Below are 22,791 nucleotides of genomic sequence, written 5' to 3'. Positions count from 1 at the left end.
TTAAAACGATTTATCGTTTTTCAATTGTCGCCATTATTTAAGCATCGCATAAAATTGCATATCTTTTGCTCGAAAACTCCGTAGGCATCAGCAACGACACCAGAAGAGCACCACCGCCACCAATAATACCGCAAGCAATCATCATCATCATCGGAGCTCACATCACCATCAGACAGCAGCAGCTCTACTTCTACTTTTCGTAAACTCCTTCTGAATAACTTAAGCGCCTTCTTTTTTTTTTGACTTGCAATGCTTGTGTGTGTTTTTTTTTGCGTTTCGATATCATTCTCTCCCCACCTCCCCCCTACTCTCAAAAAAATAAAACTTCAAATAAGAAAACATTAAAGGCAATCACACTCAGCTTTTGATATGCCAAACATTATTGATTCATATCCGCCTGCCAATAGAATATGGAGAGGAATATACGCTAGCATGCATACGTAGATCTACAGTTGGAGGCGTATAAATACAAAATGTTAAACATACTTTGGGGGACATGCATTTGGTAAAGTAATATGTAAATAGCTTGGGGTTAGGAGTACTTTTGATGGGACAAAACAAAAAATTCCGCCACCAACCACTAGGTTTACTAACCAAGTTCGGCTAAGTAAAAAAATACATATCATTTTTAGTCCTTTCAGATCACAATGCACTAATTTTCTTCAACACTAGGAAGTGTCCGCCACTTTGTCAACGAAAAGACCACCATTAAATTTTTAACATCTAAATATTTAAATATCAAATTTCAGGATTCCAGCTCTAAACATTCACTCAGTACCAAAATTAGTAACATTTAGTACTATTCGAAAAATTTTACAACTCATTTGGAAGATCATTCCATACCTCAATCCTAGTTACCAACAGGGACCACAATATCAAATATGAGGATTTCATCCCCCCATCTCTTCACCCAATACAAAATTTAGTACCATTTAATACGTTTCGTACAGAAATAGGACGCACCAGCGCCAAACTCAAACACAGAACAACCATCTGTAATCTAAAAACAAAATTTCAGAAATTTACCTCTATCGCTTCACTCAAAATATAGAACCTTCAGTACTTTTCGTACGTGTATAGTGTACACGTATATTTTTCCGAAACCTCCATATGTCCAGGCCACACATGAATAGCGACCGTAATAACAAATTTCAGATTTCAAGCACGAGCTGTTCACTCAATATCTAATCTAAATATCAAATTTCAGAATTTTATCATGATCCCTTCACGCAATACCAAATATAGTACCATTTAGTACTTTTCGTACATGTTTAGTACTTTTCGTACAGGGTGAGATAAAAAACTGCAACAAAGTCAAATAATTTTTAATTTTTTTTTTTTTTTTTTTTTTTTTTTTTTTTTTGAATGAAAGCAAAAATGTCGGAAATAGCATCAAGTTTTAGAATAAGTTTAGATTTGTTCGAATCGGTCACCTTTGCCACAAATTATGTCCTTCAAACGGCCAATGAAACCGCAGTCACACGCTGCCCGAATATTGCTCTGCGGTATTTTGGCCCATTCCCGGCGAAGCGCTTGCTTGAGGCGATCGACACTTGGGTATTTTTTAGTGCCAACCTTGCTTTTCAAAATACTCCAGACAAAAAAGTCCAACGGATTGGTATCAAGAGATTTTGGTGGCCATTGTGCGCTGGAAATGAAGCGAGGAAACTCATATTTTTCGGTGGCGCGTGCTCAGTTCGATCGTGCTGAGTCCTGTTGGAATGTCCAAGGTTTGCGGCCAAAATGTTTGCGTGCCCAAGGCTTTAATAAACCATCCAGAATATTTTCGCGATAATATTCTGATGCTACGGTCGATTAGCAAGAGCGAGGGGCGACAATCGGCAGTTATTGCAGTCCAGAATATTTTCGCAATAATATTCGGCATTTATTCTGATGCCACGAGCGGAAAGCGACCATTGGCTGTTATGGCGGCCCACACCATCACCATGGCCGGCGCTTGAGTTCTGGTGACCAACCGAAGGTGCACATTTTTGAGCAGACCTCTTTGGCAAGTAAACAAGATCATTTTGTTTGTTTACAAACTGCTGGACAACGAATGTTTTCTCATCGGAGAAAACCAAATTCGGCAGTTCAACACTTTCGGACAGGCAACTCTTTAGCTCTTTTGAGTCTATTTTCTTTCTGTAGCGGTGTAAGTTCTTGCACTTTTTGAAATTTCAATGGCTTTACCACGAGCTCGTTTTTTAATATTTGGTGAATGGAATATTGCGATATGTTCAGCTTACGGGTCATTTTTCAGCCACTGCGACGAGGGTTTCGATCAAGTCGCTTCTTCCGTCTTTCAAACCATTTCTGTTGATGTTGGTACTGTTTTCTTCCGTCCATTTCCTTGACGTCAGACTACGCTACCAGTATCACGGTAACTAGCGACGGTACGAGACACAAAAGATTTATTCACATTTAAATGCTGGAGTGCTGTAACGATAGCCACTTGTGGTTTTTCCAGCCAAATATAAGGGAATCTCACTATCACGCTTGAATTCAATCACGAATAACTTTTTTTCTGGAAAATTCTCACTAAAATGCTTTCCTACGCTTGTAAACAATATAATGAGCTGTCACTGGAAAAATTTTAACAGCTGTCGGACGAGTGGCTTAGAAATGACAGCTGAAGTTGGTTGCAGTTTTTTTTTTCATCTCACTTTGTATATGATCGGAAGTCATCGTTGAACCAATATACCAAAACAAATTTCCGAGCTCTTCGTCAAATAATGTCGGTTGTATCGTTATTTCAACAAACAGAGGAAAAAGGGGACGGACATCGTTAGTTTAAGATAAAATTTTATGCTAGTTTAAGATAAAAACTATATGCTTTACGGGATCTATGACAAATATTTGGAGGTGTTGCAAAAGGAATGACAAATAATAGCCTCCAATTAATGGTAGAGAAAGATCTGTCGTTGTTCTGAGGCATGTATACATAACCTCAGCATTAGAGCATATATGTATATCCCTGAAATGATATGTTTCCCCTAAATCTTTGTAGAACTAACGTAGTAGGGAAATTCGGACTTATCGGGCATGAAAAGTACTAAAAAGGACACAAAATATACAGCACTGTTACTAAGTGACTTCTAAGATCCAGATCTTAGAAAGGAGCTACAACTTTACAATTTTGTTGAGAGAGATGCTATAAAACTTTGGAAAATTCCCACTTCACAGGCGAAAAAAGTACTTGATGGTACGAAATTGTCCTTGTAGGAAGGGTAGGATCCAGACGTTTGAAACTTTCAAGGTAACTCTTGTGGTAAAGGGGTGGTAGAAGCGTTCTTTTTGTTAAATGCTTACTACAGGGGTACTTTTCGTACTGAAAGATACTACTAAAAAAGACGTAAGTTGGACTTTTAGAGATAAAATTCTGAAATTTAGAACACTATTTTCTCCTGACAACGTCAGCATATTTTTCGAAATTCGATTCAAAATGTAGGGAATATTGAGTACTAAGAAGGTACCATAGGCACTAAATTTGAAAGACTTAAGCTAGAATTCTATAATTTTGCAGGAGGATCGTTGCCGTGTGAATGAGTGGGATAAGGCCGGTTTTAGGAAATTGGTATGACCATTGGATTGTCTAAATTTATATTTGATATTTACAAAAACCTAAATGGTTCTAAATATGATCCGGTTGAATTTGTGGCTAAAAAAATGACGGCTATTATATATCCCATAATCTAATAGAATTCTGAATGGAATGCATTTCAAGACTTCCTATTTAAAAATTACATTTATTACAAATAAATTAAGAGTTCCAAAAAATGTTTCAAAAACCAATTTTCACTTACACGGACCCAACTGTAGCATCAATGTCGCAACACAAACAAATTATTCATGCCATTGACATTAGGGTGGTGAGTTTGGGAGAGGAGCTATGGCATTCGAAATTGGAATAAAATTGTAAATGTTCTTTGGTACTGGTTGCCGATCGTGGCAAATTGATAAGAATTGTGCCGCCACCATAGAGCCACCATCGACATAGCTAACACCACAACCAAGAGCACTCCTCCAACCGCCTAGCATACACCAACTCCTTCTCCCTCCCAAGCAACTCAAGATAATATTATCCCAACATTGAATTACAAGAGAGAAGACTTTATTCCATGGAACGAAAAAATTGTGGCATCCACACGCATTTCGACTAACTGGCTGGCTGACTGGCGAGCTGGCGAGCTGGCGAGCTGGCAAGCAAGCAGCAGCAGCCAATGAGCAATGCCATGAGCATTTCACTGAATCAAATATTTTAAATTATGCGTATTTCGTTTTGGTTTTTTTATTTTCATTTATCTATTGCTTTTGAATTTTCCTTTGAATCTGGGGGTCTGAGAGTTTCCTCCGTAGACTTGTTGTGGTGGCACATCACATAGGATATGTGTGCTAGATATTTGAAAAAATAATGAAATCAGTTCAATTTGCTATTGATATTGAATTAGAAATTATTTGACAAAGGCTTTGATTCGCACAGTGTGGCAAAAGCATAGATCAACAAACGTGGATTTTCTAAAAGGATATTTTTTTAAGGACCAATAGACGTGGATTTTCTCAGGAATATTTTTCAAGAACCAATAGACCTTGATTTTTAAAGAATATTTTTTAAGGATTTTTTAAAGAATATTTTTGCAAGCACCAATAGACCTGGAGGACCAATAAACGTGGATTTTTTAAAGAATATGTTTTCAAGGACCAATATACATGGATTTTTAAAGAATATTTTTCAAGGACCAATATACGTGGATTTTTTAAAGAATATTTTTTCAAGGACCAATATACGTGGATTTTTTAAAGAATATTTTTCAAGGACCAATAGACGTGGATTTTTAAAGAATATGTTTTCAACGACCAATAGACGTGGATTTTTTAAAGAATATGTTTTCAACGACCAATAGACGTGGATTTTTTAAAAAATATTTTTTCAACGACCAATAGACGTGGTTTTTTTAAAGAATATTTTTTTAGGACCAATAGACGTGGATTTTTAAAGAATATTTTTTAGGACCAATAGACGTGGATTTTTTAAAGAATATTTTTTAGGACCAATAGACGTGGATTTTTTAAAGAATATTTTTTCAAGGATTAATAGACGTGGATTTTTTAAAGAATATTTTTTCAAGGATTAATTGACGTGGATTTTTTAAAGAATATTTTTCAAGGATTAATAGACGTGGATTTTTAAAGAATATTTTTTCAAGGATTAATAGACGTGGATTTTTTAAAGAATATTTTTCAAGGATTAATAGACGTGGATTTTTTAAAGAATATTTTTTCAACGACCAATAGACGTGGATTTTTTAAAGAATATTTTTCAAGGATTAATAGACGTGGATTTTTAAAGAATATTTTTTCAAGGATTAATTGACGTGGATTTTTTAAAGAATATTTTTTCAAGGATTAATTGACGTGGATTTTTTAAAGAATATTTTTCAAGGATTAATTGACGTGGATTTTTAAAGAATATTTTTCAAGGATTAATAGACGTGGATTTTTTAAAGAATATTTTTTCAAGGATTAATTGACGTGGATTTTTTAAAGAATATTTTTTCAAGGATTAATAGACGTGGATTTTTAAAGAATATTTTTTCAAGGATTAATTGACGTGGATTTTTAAAGAATATTTTTTCAAGGATTAATAGACGTGGATTTTTTAAAGAATATTTTTTCAAGGATTAATTGACGTGGATTTTTAAAGAATATTTTTTCAAGGATTAATAGACGTGGATTTTTTAAAGAATATTTTTTCAAGGATTAATTGACGTGGATTTTTTAAAGAATATTTTTTCAAGGATTAATAGACGTGGATTTTTTAAAGAATATTTTTTCAAGGATTAATTGACGTGGATTTTTTAAAGAATATTTTTTCAAGGATTAATAGACGTGGATTTTTTAAAGAATATTTTTCGAGGTCCAAATAACCAAACAATTTGAATTTTTGAGAATATTTTTCTATACATCACTGTACCATTTACTCTTCTATAAATCTAGCAACGCCAGAAATCAACATCCTTATGCATAAAAAACCAAGAATTATGCCACCATAGAAAACAAAACGCAGGAAAAAAAACAACATAATTTGATTTATCTAAAGAATCATAAATTTGTGTATTTTTTTTGTTTATAATATTATTTAAATAATATTCCAGAAACAATTTGTTATACATTGTTGAGTTTATTACTTTATTTTTGCTGTTCTTTTTTTTCTGTTGATTGTAGCCTGAGAGGCGTAAGGCTTTTGCATTTGTACAAGCCATAACTTAGGCAGTCGCATTCATCAGCTAGCTACCAGCATTCTGCAATTCGTACATCCTCCACATATATTTATGCGTTTTGCAAACCCCCCTCTCCGATCCGGGGTGGCTTTCAGCCTGTATTTTGCCTTTTTGCGGTTTTATATTCCCGCCAACCAACCGTCCGACCATCGTCGTCCTCATCATCATCATTTCGTATTCCATTTTAACGACAAAATTATACAAAACATTAATTTGCGAAATGAAGCTAATTGCATTGCAATTCGACACGGAAACAAACATGAAATTCAATCCGTCATATATATTCAGTTTTTGTGTTTAATTAAATGACTGCTGCGGCTTCTCAATTGCTGGGTTTGGTTGGTTGGATGTTTGGATGTTTGTGTCGATGGCTTAGTTGGAGGAGTGGTCGGTGTTCACTTCCCCAAACACCGACCTGTTCTTAAATGCCTAATGTAGTTCGGTGTGTGTGCAAGCAAGTGGAAAATCTATAGTTCTTGAGGTGTTTTTTCTGTTTTCCTTCTTTAAAATTAAGTGGGAGAACACTTCATTAGTCAGAGTGAACTCCTAATGAGCCAACGAAACTTAATATTAGACCTGTTGTTTCGGATCGAAAAAGAAATGTAAGGCTTGTAGACATGGAAAGTGAGAATTTATGGGATTCGAAAAAAAGACTTGTTTAGACAGCAATTAAATTAATATGTTCAACAAAAGATGGGAGAATGAATGATGTTGAGGAGACAGGGTGAAACAAACAGCAATTAACTTATTCTTTTAAAAAATCCACGTTTATTGGTCCTTGAAAAAATATTCTTTTAAAAAATCCACGTTTATTGGTCCTTGAAAAAATATTCTTTTAAAAATCCACGTTTATTGGTCCTTGAAAAAATATTCTTTTAAAAAATCCACGTTTATTGGTCCTTGAAAAAATATTCTTTTAAAAAATCCACGTTTATTGGTCCTTGAAAAATATTCTTTTAAAAAATCCACGTTTATTGGTCCTTGAAAAAATATTCTTTTAAAAAATCCACGTTTATTGGTCCTTGAAAAATATTCTTTTAAAAAATCCACGTTTATTGGTCCTTGAAAAATATTCTTTTAAAAAATCCACGTTTATTGGTCCTTGAAAAAATATTCTTTTAAAAAATCCACGTTTATTGGTCCTTGAAAAAATATTCTTTTAAAAAATCCACGTTTATTGGTCCTTGAAAAAATATTCTTTTAAAAAATCCACGTTTATTGGTCCTTGAAAAAATATTCTTTTAAAAAATCCACGTTTATTGGTCCTTGAAAAATATTCTTTTAAAAAATCCACGTTTATTGGTCCTTGAAAAAATATTCTTTTAAAAAATCCACGTTTATTGGTCCTTGAAAAAATATTCTTTTAAAAATCCACGTTTATTGGTCCTTGAAAAAATATTCTTTTAAAAAATCCACGTTCATTGGTCCTTGAAAAAATATTCTTTTAAAAAATCCACGTTTATTGGTCCTTGAAAAAATATTCTTTTAAAAAATCCACGTTTATTGGTCCTTGAAAAAATATTCTTTTAAAAAATCCCACGTTTATTGGTCCTTGAAAAATTCTTTAAAAAATCCACGTTTATTGGTCCTTGAAAAAATATTCTTTTAAAAAATCCACGTTTATTGGTCCTTGAAAAAATATTCTTTTAAAAAATCCACGTTTATTGGTCCTTGAAAAATATTCTTTTAAAAAATCCACGTTTATTGGTCCTTGAAAAAATATTCTTTTAAAAAATCCACGTTTATTGGTCCTTGAAAAAATATTCTTTTAAAAAATCCACGTTTATTGGTCCTTGAAAAAATATTCTTTTAAAAAATCCACGTTTATTGGTCCTTGAAAAAATATTCTTTAAAAAATCCACGTTTATTGGTCCTTGAAAAAATATTCTTTTAAAAAATCCACGTTTATTGGTCCTTGAAAAAATATTCTTTTAAAAAATCCACGTTTATTGGTCCTTGAAAAAATATTCTTTTAAAAAATCCACGTTTATTGGTCCTTGAAAAAATATTCTTTTAAAAAATCCACGTTTATTGGTCCTTGAAAAAATATTCTTTTAAAAAAATCCACGTTTATTGGTCCTTGAAAAATATTCTTTTAAAAAAATCCACGTTTATTGGTCCTTGAAAAAATATTCTTTTAAAAAATCCACGTTTATTGGTCCTTGAAAAAATATTCTTTTAAAAAATCCACGTTTATTGGTCCTTGAAAAAATATTCTTTTAAAAAATCCACGTTTATTGGTCCTTGAAAAAATATTCTTTTAAAAAATCCACGTTTATTGGTCCTTGAAAAAATATTCTTTTAAAAAATCCACGTTTATTGGTCCTTGAAAAAATATTCTTTTAAAAAATCCACGTTCATTGGTCCTTGAAAAAATATTCTTTTAAAAAATCCACGTTTATTGGTCCTTGAAAAAATATTCTTTTAAAAAAATCCACGTTTATTGGTCCTTGAAAAAAAATTCTTTTAAAAAATCCACGTTTATTGGTCCTTGAAAAAAATATTCTTTTAAAAAATCCACGTTTATTGGTCCTTGAAAAAATATTCTTTTAAAAAATCCACGTTTATTGGTCCTTGAAAAAATATTATTTTAAAAAAATCCACGTTTATTGGTCCTTGAAAAAATATTCTTTTAAAAAATCGACGTTTATTAGTCCTTGAAAAAATATTCTTTAAAAAAATCCACGTTTATTGGTCCTTGAAAAAATATTCTTTTAAGAAATCCACGTTTATTGGTCCTTGAAAAAATATTCTTTAAAAAATCCAAGTTTATCGTTGGGATGGTCCTTGAAAAAATATTCTTAAAAAATCCACGTTTATTGGTCATTGAAAAAATATTCTTCAAAAAAACAAGTTTATCGTTGGGATGGTACTTGAAAAAATATTCCTCAAAAATCCACGTTTATTGGTCCTTGAAAAAATATTCTTTAAAAATCCAAGTTTATCGTTGGGATGGTCCTTGAAAAAATATTCTTTAAAAAATCCAAGTTTATCGTTGGGATGGTCCTTGAAAAAATATTCTTTAAAAAATCCACGTTTATTGGTCCTTGAAAAAATATTCTTAAAAAAAATCCACGTTTATTGGTCCTTGATAAAATATTGTTTTAAAAAATCCACGTTTATTGGTCCTTGAAAAAATATTCTTAAAAAAAATCCACGTTTATTGGTCCTTGAAAAAATATTCTTTTAAAAAATTCACGTTTATTGGTCCTTGAAAAAATATCCTTTAAAAAATCCACGTTTATTGGTCCTTGAAAAAATATTCTTTAAAAAATCCACGTTTATTGGTCCTTGAAAAAATATTCTTTAAAAAATCCACGTTTATTGGTCCTTGAAAAAATATTCTTTAAAAAATTCACGTTTATTGGTCCTTGAAAAAATATTCTTTAAAAAATCCACGTTTATTGGTCTTTGAAAAAATATTCTTTAAAAAATCCACGTTTATTGGTCCTTGAAAAAATATTCTTTAAAAAATCCACTTTTATTGGTTCTTGATAAAATATTCTTTTAAAAATTTACGTTTATTGGTCCTTGAAAAAATATTCTTTTAAAAAATCCACGTTTATTGGTCCTTGAAAAAAAACGTTTCTCAAAAATCCACGACAATTGTCATTTCAATTTCAGTTAAATAATTTTATTTGTTGCTACTGATGGCGATGATGATGATGACAGAAAATTTTTGTTGCAAGTCGTTTTGCGGACTGTTCTTTTCATCGCCAAAGCACACACCGATACTCACATAGCCACAGCTACAAAGCATTCAAAGCATTTTTATGGAAATTTTAATGTTTGTTTATTCAAAAAAAACTAAAACATTAAAGGGTATAAATAAATGTTTATTTTACGGCAGCTGAAAGTGGGGAGTGGGGGACGAAAATAGAAAACAACTAAAATATGTTTATGGGCCTATTTCAAAGTGAAAAATACAATTAATTTTATTAACATTTCGCCAATGTGGCCATTAAAGGATTGTATTTTAATGGTAATTATTTGGTGAAGTGGTGATACTCAGAACAAGGCAATCAATTTTATTTTTATTGCGTTACCGGAATGGATAGCTGAGAGGGGAAATTTTGGAAAATACGAAATTGAATGATTGGGGATAGCCTTAGAGATTTGGTATACATTTTCTGAGAGGTTCTGTAAAAGGATTTAAAAATCTCGTGCCTAAAAATAATATTAAAGGCCTTTAAACCTATTGCCAATAGTTTACAAATATGGCCCAGAAAATCCACGTTTACTGGTCATTTGGTCCTAGAAAACAAATCTTTAAAACATCGACGTTTATTGGTGTTTTCGTCAATGAAGATTTTTTTTTAAAAAATCGAAGTTTAATTGCCATTTGGTGCTTTGATTTTTAGCTCTGATAATCCCTGGAAAAATAATCTTATAAAGTCCACGTTTATGGCTCTGATAGTCCTTGAAAAAATAATCTTATAAAGTCCACGTTTATGGCTCTGATAGTCCTTGAAAAAATATTCTTTAAAAGCCACGTTTATGGCTCTAATAGTCCTTGAAAAAATATTCTTTAAAAGCCACGTTTATGGCTCTGATAGTCCTTGAAAAAATATTCTTTAAAAGCCACGTTTATGGCTCTAATAGTCCTTGAAAAAATATTCTTTAAAAGCCACGTTTATGGCTCTGATAGTCCTTGAAAAAATATTCTTTAAAAGCCACGTTTATGGCTCTAATAGTCCTTGAAAAAATATTCTTTAAAAGCCACGTTTATGGCTCTGATAGTCCTTGAAAAAATATTCTTTAAAAAATCCACGTTTATGGCTCTGATAGTCCTTGAAAAAATATTCTTTAAAAAATCCACGTTTATGGCTCTGATAGTCCTTGAAAAAATATTCTTTAAAAATCCACGTTTATGGCTCTAATAGCCCTTGAAAAAATATTCTTTAAAAAATCCACGTTTATGGCTCTGATAGTCGTTGAAAAATATTCTTTAAAAAATCCACGTTTATGGCTCTGATAGTCGTTGAAAAAATATTCTTTAAAAAATCCACGTTTATGGCTCTGATAGTCGTTGAAAAAATATTCTTTAAAAAATCCACGTTTATGGCTCTGATAGTCCTTGAAAAAATATTCTTTAAAAAATCCACGTTTATGGCTCTGATAGTCCTTGAAAAATTTTTTTTTTTTAAAATCCACGTTTATGGCTCAGATAGTCCTTGAAAAAATATTTTTTTAAAAAATCCACGTTTATGGCTCTGAAAGTCCTTGAAAAAATATTCTTTAAAAAATCCACGTTTATGGCCCTGATAGTTCTTGAAAAAATATTCTTTAAAAAATCCACGTTTATGGCCCTGATAGTTCTTGAAAAAATATTCTTTAAAAATCCACGTTTATGGCTCTGATAGTCCTTGAAAAAATGTTCTTTAAAAATCCACGTTTATGGCTCTGATAGTCCTTGAAAAAATATTCTTTAAAAATCCACGTTTATGTCTCTGATAGTACTTAAAAAAATTTTTAAAATCCACGTTTATGGCTCTGATAGTCCTTGAAAAAATATTCTTTCAAAAGTCCACATTTATGGCTCTGATAGTCCTTGAAAAAATATTCTTTAAAAAATCCACGTTTATTTTTCATTTGATCCTTGAAAAAGGAAAACCTACAAAAAGTTCTGGAATATTGGTCCCTTATAAAAATTCTTTAAACAAAATCCAAGTCGCTCGGATGTACCTTCACTAAATATTCTTTAAAAATCCGCGATTATAGCTCTACGTCCTTTAAAAATATAAACGGGTTTTGTCAGACAGCTTTTGATATCAATACAAAATATGAACTATAAATTTCAAAATCCCCATTAATAATTTCAGCAATTAATAATAATTCAATATTGACCTAAATACACGTTTCTCACCCAAATTTTTATATCTTTAATTGCACCACCCCCCTTTAAAATAAAATCCATTAAACGAATATATATGTACGTGTAGATATATTTCCTCCTTGTTAAACAACAAAATGCATGTCCTTAAATAGCAATTTAAAATAAAATATTATTTTTAGAAAACTATAAAGAAATGAATTATAACAACAACAACAACTTTTACTACTACTGCCACAAATTGGAACAATAAATGGGGCGGTTGCAGCACAAGTCAAAACTTTTACTTTTCTTCGTTGCTACTTAGCTGGATGGCTGACTGGGTAGCTCTATAATTTATGATTTCGAAAAAAAAGTTAAACGATGAACGAAATACAAAAAAAAAACATTGTATGTACATAATTTAGTGTTTTCACACCCCTACCACCATGTCCCCCACCCTCGCTCTACCGAAAAAGATTCCAACTAAATTCATAAATTAAACACAAAAAGTAGTAGCCGCAGCAACAGCAGCTGGAGCTGCAGCGCCAACGTCAACATTTAAAAATGTTAATGAATGAATAAATGAACGAATGCACGATGGAGAATGGAAGAAGAATTAGAAAACCCGAAAAAGAAATAACCAAATTCTTTTAATTTTTTAATTCTTGGGATGAGGGGGAAGGGCTGCGGGTGGGAGTTTCTGTTGGACTTAATTCACATTAAGCGGATTGAATGAGTGAAATGACTTGCAATTAGTGGATAGAGTTTTTTTAGAAAGTGCTAAATAAATAAGTTAAAATTATAATAGATGGAGGAGGCAGAGGAGCGGGAGGTATTGAAAATTCTGACTGGCAGTCTAAGTGTAGAACAACGAATATATTTGAAGGTCTTACAAAGGCAGAATCGTTATTTTTTGAGAAATATTTTTTGAGTAGCCATCGAATATCTGAATCGCATTTTTGAGAAGCGAACTTTCAGATCTATGATCGTGAATTTTTAAATAACAGTTTTTAAAGGTCTTGCAGGTTAAAGGTCTTTTTTGGAGATCTTTCAGAGCTATAATCGTGGGTTTTTAAAGAGTTATTTTAAGGTCTTTTAGATCTATAATTTGGATTTTTAATGAATTTTCATTTCTTGAAGGGTTTTCAGAGCTATAATCGTGGATTTTTAAAGAATATTTTAAACGTCTTTTAGAGCTATTATCGTTGATTTTTGAAGAATATTTTTTGATTTTAGTAAAGTATTTTTAAGGTATTTCAGAGCTATAATCGTGAATTTTTCAAGAATTGATTTTTGAAGGTCTTTCAGGGCTATTATCATGGATTTTTAAAGTACATATGTTGAATTCCTTCAGAGCTATAATATTTGAGAGCTATAATCGTGGATTTTTAAAGGATATGTTTTGAAGGTTCTTTTGAAGGTCTTTTAGAGCTATAATCGTGGATTTTTAAGGATTTATTTTAAGGTCTTTTAGATCTATAATTGTGGATTTTTAATAAATTTTCATTTCTTGAAGGTTCTTCAGAGGTATAATCGTGGATTTTTAGAGAATATTTTTGAAAGAGCTATGATCGTGGAATACTTTTTGAAGGTCCTTCGGAGCTATAATCTTGGATTTTTATTTTAATATTATAATATTTTCTGAAGGTCTTTCAGAGCTATAATCGTGAATTTTTAGAGAATATTTCTAGAAGGTCTTTTAGAGCTACAATCATGGATTTTTAAAAGAATGTTTGATGAAGACCCTTCGGAGCTATAATCGTGGATTTTTAGAGAATATTTTTTGAAGGTCTTTTAGAACTATAATGTTGGATTTTTAAAGAATAATTTTATGAAGGTCTTACAGAGATACAATCGTGGATTTTTGGAGAATATTTTTACAGGTATTTTAGGGTTATAATCGTGGAGTTTAAAAGAATATTTGTTGACCTTTCAAAGATATAATCATGGAATTTTTAAAAGAATATTTGTTGAAGACCTTTCGGAGCTATAATCGTGGATTTTTGAAGAATATTTTTACAGGTCTTTCAGGGCTATAATCGTGCACTTTAAAATAATATTTGTTGAAGACCTTTCAGAGCTATAATCGTGGATTTTAAAGAATATTTTTTGAAGGTCTTTCAGAACTATAATCATGGATTTTTAAAGAATGTTTTTGCAGGTCCTTCAGAGCTATAATCGCGGATTTTTAAAGAATATTTTTACAGGCCTTTCAAAGATATAATCGTGGATTTTTGAAGAATAGTTTCACAGGTCTTTCAGAGCAATAATCGTAGATTTTTAAAGAATATTTTTACAGGTCTTTCAGAGCTATAATCGTGGATTTTTAAAGAATATTTTCTGAAGGTATTTCAGAAAATTATTACGAAAAGTACTAAATGCTACTAAATTTGGTACTGGTTGAAAGGGGAGAACGGGAATCCTGAAATTTTGATATTGAGGTCGCTGTTGATATCTGGCGATGCTTTTACAAATTCGTACGTAAAGTACTAAATTGTACTTCATTTGGTACCGGGTGAAGGAATACGTCTAGAATCCTCAAACTTGATTTTGAGGACACTGTAGGTATCTGGAATTGAGATATAGAGATGATTTTTAAAATGCCTACTATAGTTGTTCGAAAGGTACTAAATAATACTAATTAGTTAAAGGAATAGGGCTGGAATCCTTAAATTATTATCTCCAATTGAGATATGGAGGTATTTCGGATCACTGTTGGTGTCTAGGATAGAGCGCTGTAGATTTTTCAGAATATATGTACATACTAAATGTTACTAAATTTTGAAGGAATGGAGATGGGATTCTGAAATGTTATATTGAGGTTACTGTTGGTTTTTAGTGCTCAAGGTTATTCAGAGCTATAATCATACATATTTAACGCATATTTTATTATCATCCCACTTTTCTTCCAAATATTGTTTTAGACTACACTTCCTTTATCATGCCGCTTTGGTTTCCTTTTCTTCCTTCCTCTCTTTTCTCCATTAAAGTTTACCTTGGTTTTCTTCCAAGTTCCCTTGCCTCTTGGAAAAAACGTTAAAGATCTAACATTACAATGTCATTTATTTTAACAACTTTAACTTCAAAAGTTTTTCTAAGCAATTTTTTCGTTGCTGTTTTTAAGCAACGTTTTTTTTTTTTCGTTTAAAGGCGTTTCAGCATTTCATTTGTGCTTTTTGTGGTTGTCTCGCACCATGGCCCTTATTCACAAAAAACAGCGTTTTGAGTGTATATATTATGGGGTAATTAATGGTTCATTTAATAATTTCCCTTCTCAATGGTTTGTTGTTTTCCACCACAGCGCCATGAATGAGACCCCAGTTGTTGTCTGATTTTTTTTTTTTTTTTCGTTTCTTTACTTTTTCCTAACTTTCGTTGTAGTTAAAGTTATGTGCCACTAACTAAAATAAAATGTAAAACAAACGCGAAAAATTCTGGCAGCGATGTTGAAAAATTTACAATAAACTTTTTATTTAAGCAATTAATCAAAACCATTTTTCCATTTCATGCCAATGCCGAACATCGTCGTCACTCGTGAATGTGGCAGTAGTAAATATGGGAAAAAAATAAATTCCTGGCAAAATGGAAACGAAAAACTTAAATACTGAAATACTGCTGTTTTCAACAACACCATAACTATGAGGTCTTCTGGGGCTAAAGACCGAAGAGACATTCTGAGGCTAGAAGACCTATGAGGTCTTCTGTGCCCAAAAAAACCAATGATAAAATACCAGTGTGGTATTCAAGGGCTAGAAGATCAGTGTGGTATTCAAGGGCTAGAAGACCGATAAGGTCTTCAATGGCTTGAAGACCAATGTGGTTTCCTATGGCTGGAAGATCAATGAGGTCTTCTTTGGCTGGAAGACCAATGAGCTATTCAAGGGCTAGAAGACCAATGAGATCTTCTATAGCTAGAAGACCAATGAGATCTTCTATGGCTAGAAGACCCATGAGGGCTTATATGGCTAGATGACCAATGAGGTCTTCAATGGCTCTAAGACAAATTATGTCTTTTATGGCTAGAAAACCAATGAGGTCTTCCATGGCTAAAAAACCAAAGAGGTCTTCTATGGCTAGAAGATCAAAGAGGTCTTCTATGGGTAGAAAACCAATGAGGTCTTCTTGGTATAGAAGACCTATAAAGTCTTCTATAGCTAGAAGACCCATGGGGTCTTCTTAGGATAGAAAACCAATGAGACCTTCTTAGGATAGAAGACCGTTGATACCTTCTATGGCTAAAAGACGAATGTGGTCTTCTTAGGATAGAAGACCAATGAGATCTTCTATCACTAGAAGAACAATAGGTCTTCTATGGCTAGAAGACCGCAGACCAATAAGGTCTTCTAGGATAGAAGACTAATGAGGTCTTCTAGGATAGAAGACTAATGAGGTCTTCTATGACTGGAAGATCAATTAGGTCATCTATGGTTAAAAGACCAATTAGGTCATCTATGGTTAGAAGACCAATTAGGTCTTCTATGGCTAGAAGACCAATGAGGTCTTCTAAAGATAGAAAACCTTTGAGGTATTCTATGGCAAAAAGGCCTATGGGATCCCTTATGACTCGAAGAGCAATGAGGGCTTCTAAGTATAAAAGACCAGCAAGGTCTATGGCTAGAAGACCACATGGCTGGAAGATCAGTGAGGTCTTCTATGGCTAGAAGATCAATTAGGTCATCTATGGTTAGAAGACCAATTAGGTCATCTATGGTTAGAAGATCAGTGAGGTTTTCTTGGAAAAGGAGAGCAAAGAGGTCTACCAAAGATACAAAACTTTGAGGTCGTCTATGACTAGAAGACCAATGTGGTCTTCTTAGGATAGAAGACCACTAAGGACTTCTATGGCTAGAAGGCCAATGACGTCTTCTATGGCTAGAAGACCAATGTGGAGTTCTTGGGATAGAAGACCACTAAGGACTTCTATGGCTAGAAGACCAATGAGGTCTTCTAAAGATAGAAGATCAGTGAGGTCTTCTATGACTAGAAGACCAATGAGGTCTTCTATGGCTAGAAGACCAATAGGGTCTTCTTGGGATAGAAGACCACTAAGGACTTCTATTGCTAGAAGACCTATGAGGTCTTCTAAAGATAGAAAACCTTTGAGGTCTTCCATGGCTAGAAGAGCGATGAGGTCTTCTGAAGATAGCAAACCTTTGGGATTTCCTATGGCTAGAAGACCAATGAGATCTTCTATGGCTAGAAGACCAATGAGGTTTCTATGGCTAGAAAACCTTTGAGGTCTTTTATGGCTAGAAGGCCAATGCGGTCTTTTAGGGATAGAGGACCACTGAAGACATCCAAGACCATAGTAGGTATCTAAGAAGACCTCAAAGGACTTTTCTTTATAGGAGACAGCTGAAAATCTTCCATAGATGAAGGGTCCAATGATCTCCACTCCATGTCCATATTACTTTCCTTCATTGCCAGACATTTTTTAATAATAATTCAAAATTTAAACGATTCATCTTGCTTTGTTGTTCGCTTGCAGTGAATGTTTGTGACACAAAAGAACAAGGAATGAAATATTTGTTACGCAGCAACAACAACAACAACAAAACGAAGAACACAACTATTAAGGAAATTTGGAACAAAAGTTGGAGTGAAAACGAACGAAAAATGCCATCAGCACCACAAAATGTTCATCATTATCAGAACAACAAAAGCTGGTGGTCGCCATTGCCGTTGTTGTCGCCGTCCTTCTGGTGTTTGGCGATGATGGTGGCAAAAGAAAAAGTGAAAAGCAAAACGAGCTGTAATAACTTCTGGATAGCAAAAAAACAGCCAAAGAAAAAACGGCCAAACAGACTGCACTGACAGAGCAGCCCCCCCTCTAGCAACAGACGTAGATTGAGGCTAGGAAGCAAGCAGTAGCTGCCTCTCCTGCTGCAATAAGAACAAAATGAGTAAACAAATTTTATGAGCGAATTATTTTAGAAAATAAGCAGTTGTTTGGGAGGGTGAATGGGGGATAAAACTATGAATAATCGTCTCAACAAAATATAAATTGCAGCAAATATAAAATTATTTCTGTCGCTGTGTGAGTGTGAGTGTGTGTGTGTGCAGTTGTGTGGACCATTCAAAGCAACACCACAACAAAGCATATTTGTTTGTTTGTTTGTTTCTTGCACCGATGGCCATCTTTCTCTTAAATGCCCAACACTTAGAGCCAAATAAAATCCAAAAACTGGGACAAAAACTTAAGGCAATGCAGAAAGAAAAGAAAAAACAATGGTGTGAAGAATATTTCTTTGTCTTGTTTGGAAGTACTATGGAAACTTTTATCGTAGTTTTATAATATTTTGCAATAGATTATAACCCGATTTTCCTTTATTATGGTTTTATTTTGTATTTCTGATCAAGGAAAATAAGTAACTGATTATTTCTTTTAAAAACGATGCTTATGTGAAATTTAATGAATTATAAGCAGTAGAAAGGTCAAAAGTCGGGCGACTGCACTACTACGCATATTTGGTGGAGTTAAATAAACGATTATATTGGAAATTGATGTGAACCATTTTTTATACCCTCCACGTATAGCCCCCATATAACGGTACCTCCCAATATGCGGTATTTTAATGATTTTAGCGTCATTATTCACCGTAGTAGTTTCAAATTACGTATTTAGAGTTCGGAATGGGAACTACAGTCTGTGACAGAAAATTGCCTATGCAGGTGCAGGTCTTCGTATAGGCCACATATATCAGTACCTCCTTATATTCGGTATTTTGACGATTTTAGGAACAATACTCAACGAAATTGTTTGAGATGTCATACTTGAAGTTCGTAATGGAAGCTACAGCCTGTGACAGAAAATTGTCTATGCAGATCCAGGTCTTCGGTACCTCCCTATGTACGTTATTTTGATGATTTTTGGATACATTATTCACCGTTTATTTCAAGTTTTGAATTTGAATATGGTAATGGCAGGCGTACAGGCCCAAATATAACGGCTATGTTCGGTATTTTTAAAATGTTAACAGAATTTTTGGCGAATGTTATCTTTTTCGAAAATTTTCAAATTCGTTCTAAATGGTGGACGGTATTCAAAGTTCAAACGAACCGAATGAACCGAACTTAGTGTTTTTTTACTTGTTTTTTTTTTTTAATTTGGAATCAGAGAGATTTGGGTGGTATATTCAACTCTAAATCGATTCCCAAATTTGACGGAGGCATCTGTACCGCTCGTACCAAATAATATTGCAAGAGTTCATAGTATGACTTCGAGAAGGATTATATATGTCGGGGCAAGAGATATATGGAAACCGATCAATCCAATTTGGGTTCATATTACAAATTCGGTGCACAACAACCCACAAATAGCTTGAAGATATATATGGGAGCTATATCCAAATTTGATTGGGCAGAGGTATTTCTGAGCTGTATCTGATATCTGGAAACATATATCATTGTTGTGGAGTGCATATTACGAATGTGAAGGACTAAAATTCCAAATCGAATGAAACATATATGTGGGAGGCATAGCTATATCCGAGCCGATTTTCATCAAATTTGAAGTATTGGCTTCCAAGCTGAATTCGGTGAGATGTGCAAAAATCTAGTCCCGGTGGGTTGATATAACCCATTTGCTGCACAATAACCCTCAAATCGGTTGAAGATATACAAGGAGACTTGAAAAAAACTACAACCAATTTCAAACTGCTGCCATTTCAAAGCCACTCGTCCGACAGCTATTAAAATTATTCCAGTGACAGCTCATTATATTGTTTTTAAGCGTACAAAAGCATAGAGAATTTTCCAGAAAAACAATTATTCGTGATGGAAATCAAGGGTGATAGTGTGATTTCTTTACATTTGGCGGGAAAATCACAAGTGGCTATCGTTAGAGCACTGCAGCATTTAAATGTGAATAAATCTTTTGTGTCTCGTACCCGACGTCAAGGAAGTGGACGGAAGAAAACAGCAACATCAGCAGAAATGGTTAGAAAAGTAAAGAAGCGAATTGATGGTTTCATTGGCCGTTTGAAGGCGAAAGCTGACCAATTCGAACAAATCTAAACTTATTCTAAAATTTGATGTTATTTCCGACATTTTTTACTTTCATTCAATAAAATTAAAAACAAAATGTAAAAATTATGGAATTTGTTGCAGTTTTTATCTCACCCTGTACGTCATTGAGGTGCCGTTATATGTGGGCTATACGATCGGGGAACTGCATAGACAATTTTCTGTCTTAGGTTGTAGTAATTATTACGAACTTCAAATACGAAATTTTGAACAATTCCGTTCGATAATGTCACTTACATCATCAAAATAACGAATATCCGAAGGTATCGTTGTATGGGGGCTGTATTAATAGGATGTAGTACCCATTAAGAACTTTAAATACCAAATTTGAAACTATTCCGGTCTATAACGTCTCTAAAATCATAAAAATACTGAATATTGGGAGGTACCGTAATATAGAGGCTATACGGAAACGTGGACCTGCAAAAGTTGTTTTTTTTTTGTCATAGGTTGTAGTTAAGAACTTCAAATATGAAATTTGAAACAATTCCGATAATAAATGTCTGTAAAATCATCAAAATACCGAATATTGGAAGGTACCGTCGTATGGGGGCTATACGAAAACGTGGCCGGATGTTTGACCTTCTATCTCGCAGACAGATACCGATAAATCGACTATAGCTTGTTGGGTGTTCCGCTGTATTCCATATTCACACCATAACGGATGTTGGTAGACATATTGAAATGTGCCAAGTTTGAAAATAATCGGATGTTTATTTCGTTGACCCGTTTTGGGGGAGCTATGAGAAGGAGTGAACCGATATTGCCCATCTCCGAACTTGATCTAAGTTTGTTAATAATATCACGATGTACTAAGTTTTGACCAAATCGGATCAACACAGCCAAAGGAACAGACACCGCTAGATGGACAGATGAAATAGGTCTATAGGTCGAAGCGTAATCCCATTATTTCGATAGAGCTCTGTAGCTAGAAAGCCAATGAGTTTTTTTTTCCTGAATTAAAATATGAATTGAAACTTCAACCTTGAATCGGTGTTTATTCGCATTCTTTTTCTTTCAATATACATAAATATTAACACTAAAAGTCGCATTACTAAGTACCCCTTAATTTACGAGATACATGTTCACTCTGTCTGTTACCTGACCAACAAGATTCCAATTTCTCAAAAAACATAGATAAAAATTTTGAATTCCATATTAGGTGGACGAAGTCTGTGCCTAAGATCAATCGTTGCATATTGCAATATTTGTATCAACTTTGAGACTGATGTGAACTTGGTCTAACGGTGAAATTCCAATCATCTACCAAAATTTAAAACTGTGATAAAAAAAATACAGTTTTGTACAGTCCACTATATATGTAGAAAATATAGAATATGCCATACGTATCGGTCTACGTTCAGATTAAGGGTCCATATCTCAGTACCTTCCGATTTTCGATAGCTTGGAGTCTTCTTCCAATTTAATCAAACCCGCTTTCATAGGACATTTGTCAAAAGGATCAATTAGCAATGGAAATAATACCAGTAATATCATTGTAGGAGCAGAAATGTGTAGACCTGCTAGACCTATTTAGGTAGTTGCTGCATTATCTGAGGGCAATGCAATTATTGGAGGAATATTGGACAACCACGTACAAATTCATAACTTGGCGAGAATTCCAATTGGATTAATATTTGTTTAAGTAGCTTGTTTTACTAACCTTGATAATGCCGGTAACTGTAACTGAATTAGGCGCCGCTTTTGAATTTTTCACTAAATATCCATGCAAATATGTTTAATCCATAATAAAATATTTAATAAATCTATTAATTGTTATAAAATGTTTAAAATCCATGCACAAAATTGTTTGTTATTTTGTTTTATTTCATTACTCCTTTACGCGCACAATAATTTCTTCATTGTTTGTTGTTATTTCACAAACCCTCTGCAGCAGAGCCAGAGCAGAGACGTTGTTTTCAATACTCAGCTCTCTGAGAGTTAGACAAAAATGCACATGTTAAGAAGAGACACGGTATTTTCAATGGCCCCTTGCAAAAGGGCTGGAGAAAATTCCGTTTTGTTTTGCCGGGAGAGCGACCGAGAGTTTTTGGGAGCAGTAAAGTTGCTCTCTGTTTTGTGTTGTTATTTTTTGCACAAAATCAATGCCACAACAGAGGGAATTTGGCGTCTCTGTCAGCAACGAAGAGTTCATGCGACAACCGAATAGGGAAAAACAAACACCGATAAACACAAAAACGCACACACGAACGAACACGCACACGTTAAATGCAAGAAATGCGACTCCTTTTGGCTTTTCTATTATGGCACGAACAAATGAAATGGTTTTGGCAAATAATTTTTTAATTATTAGAAATTTTTTTTTCAACAGACTGCTTTGATTTTCTATAAATACGAAACATTTTTCATAGTTCACAAGTATTTTTTCCCAGCAAATCTACTGAGACTACCACAACTTTTCTGACTGACTACCGCATTTTTTTCTCCCACTTCTTTTGTCTGATTGGAAATTTTACTTGTTTGGCAGACAATTGATAATTTGATTTGTTTTTCGAGATTTTCTTAATACATTCACTGATTTCTTTCAATATTTTATAACACTGTAGTCTTTATCAATTGTTTATTGCATAAAAGTTAAGAATAATTACCGAAGATTTTCATAGACAATTGCAACGAGATTTTTACGCGCTACCACTACCGCACAATTTTTGT

At 33.3% G+C, this 22,791-nt stretch overlaps 1 long non-coding RNA gene across 3 annotated transcripts in view; it reads right to left on the bottom strand.

Annotated features, from left to right (window-relative positions):
• The window catches only part of LOC105262501 (myb-like protein P), a 651,308-nt gene extending 628,517 nt beyond the window's left edge, over positions 1-22,791 (bottom strand). For 2 of the 3 annotated variants that reach the window (XR_009344004.1, XR_009344006.1), the window contains exon 1: positions 21,782-22,791. This is a non-coding gene — a long non-coding RNA (myb-like protein P). The remainder of the gene's footprint in view (positions 1-21,781) is intronic. The other variant, XR_009344005.1, reaches the window with a different exon arrangement.

The sequence above is a fragment of the Musca domestica genome, unplaced genomic scaffold (assembly GCF_030504385.1).
Source record: "Musca domestica strain aabys unplaced genomic scaffold, Musca_domestica.polishedcontigs.V.1.1 72, whole genome shotgun sequence".
Lineage (NCBI taxonomy): Eukaryota > Metazoa > Arthropoda > Insecta > Diptera > Muscidae > Musca > Musca domestica.
This window is presented reverse-complemented; position numbering and strand designations above follow the sequence as displayed.